Raw genomic sequence first — 4,823 nt, forward strand, 5'->3', positions numbered from 1 at the left:
AAATAGCAGTGATAGCTCCAAAAGACTGTTCTTCTACCCCAAACACCTTCCCTCGCTATAAATACTATCCCTAAAACTAGTTTCCAATGCCTAACACTCTAACCATAGTTGGCCCACCCTAAAACCCCTCCCATTATTCAAATTCATCCTAAAGACAAGGGTAACACTGACATCATAGCCCCATGATGTACAAACAAAGGCTAATCATCCCTGGCACTATAACATAGCTTGGCTTAGAAACCAGGAAGGCAGGCCAGCTGCGGTAAAGGGATAGTCTCTGGAAGCTGAGGGTAGGAGTGAGGACAATAGAAGTTTGGAGTCATCTTGAAGGCGGCCTAGGGCAGAGGGAAAAAAGTAAGAAAAACCAGAAAGTAAGGGGAAGCAGTAGCTCTCAATGCTAATCAACTCTGTCTTCTGACTTTTTTTTTTTTGCCTTCTCAATATTCCTTTGAAGTAATACATCACATATACTAATTATAACTGCCAGCTATTGACAAAATCTGACGTGTCGTCGAACTGGATTTATTTCTTAGTTGAGTGTTACAACACACACACTCGCTCGCTCACTCACGCAAAATCACATTCTTCCTCCCCCTTCCGACCCATCCAACCCCAAACTGGAATTATTAAACAGAAACATGAAACAAAGCAGACCATCAGTGCACGCGTGTCATGAAGCTACTGGGATTTGCTCTACCTCAACCTACAGCAGGTGAGTCAACCACACACCTTGTCTGTGTTGCAGCTTCCAGGGCAAACAGCCTCCGGGAGACATTACACGGTGCCCGACACAAGATCGCTGTTGATACTTTCCACACCAACTTGGTCGGTATTGGTAAGAGCTTGCCCCCAAATTCCCCTTCTGTTGACATTTGGCAGGGCTTCTGTCAACAAAACTTACGTCAACCAGCACCTAGCAGAATGTCTCACACACGGTAAATTCTTGATGCTTATTTGAAAACAAAAATTAGAAGAAAATCAAAAGCAGATGAACCATCCTCGCCTAACAACGAGCGAATGTAGTGAAGCGCTTAGTGTCAAAGGCATAGCAAGCATTACATTAAACATTAACAATTAGTGTTATTATTATTCTCTGGAGTCCCTGTTGCTCTTTGCTCATATTCCGGGGATCCAGGAGAAACTCTTTCACTTCCTTCTCTCACTCCACCCCTCTTATTTAAATACTATCACAACTTTCAGAGAAATTTAAACCACACCTCTCCCCACCACACACACACACACACACACACACACACACACACACAACGTATGGTCTCTCAGGCATTGCTGATGGGGGCGTAAGCAGCAGAGCTCCTACAGAAGGCAATTTGAACACATCTATCAAAATTACAAATATTTTTCAGCCCAGCAGGTCACACTGGAGAATTTATCCTCCAGATTACCTCCCCACCATGTGGCATACAACAGGTACAAGGTTGTTCTTTGCAGACTTGTTTGAAATGGCAAAATGGAAATGAGCCAAGCGTCCACCAATAGGGAGCTCATTAGATAAACCTTGGTAGAAGCAGAGCGTTTGAATACTAGGCAGTAATGTAGACATTTTCAGTGAGGACATTTTCTGTGTACTTTCACATGGAGATCTCCAAGATATATTGCTAAGTTTTTGTTTTGTTTTGTTTTGTTTTGTTTTGTTTAACGCACAGAGAGCATATAAAGCATTCCAAATTTTGTCTAAAAGTGGTGGGGGGATGAGAATATATAGTTGCATTTGTTTTACATTAAGGAATTCTGGAAGTATATGAAGGAAGCTAAGAGGAATGACTGTCATGGCAGGAGAATGGAGAATTAGGAGGATGGGGGAAGGGTAAGGATCGAAGGGAAACTTTTTACTGTAAAACTTTAAATTGTCTATTTAAGATAGATAGATAAATAAACCCATCTTACGACAATCTAAGGAGCATGGCCCCCTGCCAGTGCTCTATAGTTGAAGTCGATGCCCTGGACATTCAGCATGTTGACCAGTCTCTCCCCTATTCTCCAGGCTTCTTCCCTCACCCGCTGGGGGATGATGCAGCCTTTGAGATGAGTCACCGTGCCTGGAAGCCGGACACCTGTGTTGGCTAGCTTATCACAGTCTATTGGACTATGGTCCTGTTCTCACATCTATGTATTCCTTCTGGGGCACAAGAATATAAACTAAGAAAAATCTCTTGGGTCACAGACTCAATGTTACAATTCTTCATTTCTTTGCTTTCATCAGTTTAAATCCAGACTTTTAATGTGATTTGCAAATAGCTTTGTATATGATATTAGAGGTCAGAGGACTTCTTAATCCATCTAAAAATATATAAACACACCTCAACAAAAATCCATTAAAAGTAGAAATAGCTAATCCTTTACTTGGGGAGAATAAATAATTCACCTCCTGGTTTTCCCACCATAAATCAGTTCTACCGTAATCAGATGCCAGCGCCAGAGAATAGGAAAGAAAAGCAGCTGTGTTAAACTTTGACAATCAAAAAAAAAAAAAAGGAATGGAAAAAGTGGGGATGAACCACTTGTTTTCTCTTCATGTATTTCTCTAAACAGACTACATAATTAATGAGCTGGGAAGAAACCAGTGTCTTAATTCTATTTCTGACGAAAACCTTTCCTATGTTTTTACCTTAAGTAAAAGATGTATCTGACTCACTTTAAGGGTTCCAACAATTTCACATGCCAACCCTCTAATGTCATTCAGGCACCTGCACAGGCTTATCCCTGCACCAGTGAAAGCTCTACTAAGAAGAACCTGTCATCTTGGCTCCCTCAAGCTCAGCTGGAGGAGAAAGCGAAGGCTCACGGACAGAATAATGCAGGACTCATTCTGTACAACATAGAGCTCCCACACTTCCTGGAGCCAGAAAGGATCCGAAAGGCTATAGAAGAGGTTGAAGGATGAAGAGGACATAGTCAAGAAACGAGGCTGAAGCCAAGCGAGCCACTTTGGTGCAGATGACCCTCCCTATATTGCTGGTAGAAATATAAAATAGGGCAGCCACTACAGAAACGGTTTGGTGATTCCTCAAAAATTAAATATAGAATTGCCATATGATCCAGCAATTCCAGCCCAAGTTATATAGCCCAAATAATTAAAAGCGGATATTCAAACAAAACCTGTACACAAATGTTCATAATAGCACTATTCACAATAGCCAAAAGGTGGAAACAACCCAAAGGTCCATCAAACTGGATAATAAAATGTGGTATATCTATATAGTGGAATATTATTCAGCCACAAAAAGGGATGAGATGCTATATGCCAGGGCATGGATGAGCCTCAACACCATTATGTTAAGTGACACAAAAGAACACATATACTGTAATTCCATTTGTATGAAATATCCAAAATAGGCAAATTCCAAGAGACAGGAAGCAGATAACAGTCTCCAAGGCCTGTGGGAGAGAGAGGAAATGGGAAGTGACTGCTTACTGGGTATAGGGTGTCCTTCCTGAGTGATGAAAATGCTCTCGACCTAGTTAGTGGTAATAGTCTCACAATATGGTGAATACGCTAAATACTACTGAATTGTACATGTTAAAATGGTTGAGAGGCCGGGCACCAGGGTGGCCCCGTCCGTCGGTTAAGCATCTGACTCTTGCTTTCAGCTCAGGTCATGATCCCACTGATCATGAGATCAAACCCCGTGTTGGGCTCTGCGTGCTCTCTGCCCCCACCCCCTGCTTGTGTGCACTCTCTCTATCTAAAATAAATAAATAAGCATTTAAAAAATAAAGTGGTTAAGATGCTAAATTTTATGTGAATTTTACCTCGAAAAGAAAACTTGTTGGCTTTATTTAAAAACTCATTTGTTTTCAGTCATTCATCTGTAGGCCATCTGGGGGTAAGGTGATCCAGTGTGAGCTAGACTGGGCTTGGTTCCAGACTACAGGTTGGAGCCAAGTCTGTCTCACGTGTCTTTCATCCCCTCACACCGGTAAGCTAGGCAGAGCATCTCCTCATAGCGATGGCAGAAGCACAAGAGGGCACACCCAACACTCAAACATACCTGAAGCCTTGGTCTGCACGGTGTCTGTTAACATCTTACTGGCCAAAGCACACAGCTGAGCTCAAGGACAAAGGGCAGGGAAGCATACTCCAGTACTGGTGGAAGGAACTGCAAAGCTGAGTGACAACATGGAGGAACCTGAAGGACATTATGCCAAGTTAAAAAAAAAAAAAGCCGGACACAAAAGACAAATACCGTATGATCTCACTTGGATGTGGACTCTAAAAAAGTCAAACTCATAGAACCAGGGAGTAGAACAATGGCTGCCAGGGACTAGGGGTAAGGGAAATGTGGAGATGGTGGTCAGTGTACAAGCTTTCAGTTATCCGATGAATAAGTTCTGGGGATCTAATGTACAGCATAGTGATTATAGTTAATAATACTGTATTGCATATTTGAAATTTTCAAGAGAGTAGATCTTAAGTGTTTTTCTCACACACACACACACACACACACACAAACGTGAATATGTGAGACAATGAATGTGTTAATTAGCTTGATTCACATTGTATACATGCATTAAATCATCACATTGTACACCTTTTTAAAAAATCATATTATACAACCCAAATATATACAATTTCATTTGTTAATACTCGTACCTCGATAAAAAATGGAAATGCCTAAATGCATAAAGATAACTTTAAAAGTTGAATAACGAAACGCAAAGACAAAGAAAAGGGTAAAGCATTGGGAGCTATAAGCCATTCTATCGCAGTTCTTAACCCACATAGGAGACCTTCTTTTCTCCTAAATGGCAAGAATTCCTCTGTATCTTTTCCACAAGCTTTCATAATTCTTTAGAGCAAAGGA

General features: G+C 41.3%; 1 long non-coding RNA gene across 1 annotated transcript; it reads left to right on the forward strand.

Moving 5' to 3' along the window:
• Positions 1-268: 268 nt before the first annotated feature.
• LOC122228335 lies at positions 269-3,132 on the forward strand. Its single transcript, XR_006206527.1, has 3 exons — positions 269-354; positions 746-835; positions 2,702-3,132. It is a non-coding gene; the product is annotated as an uncharacterized LOC122228335 (long non-coding RNA).
• Positions 3,133-4,823: the final 1,691 nt, after the last annotated feature.

Source organism: Panthera leo, chromosome C1 (genome assembly GCF_018350215.1).
Source record: "Panthera leo isolate Ple1 chromosome C1, P.leo_Ple1_pat1.1, whole genome shotgun sequence".
Lineage (NCBI taxonomy): Eukaryota > Metazoa > Chordata > Mammalia > Carnivora > Felidae > Panthera > Panthera leo.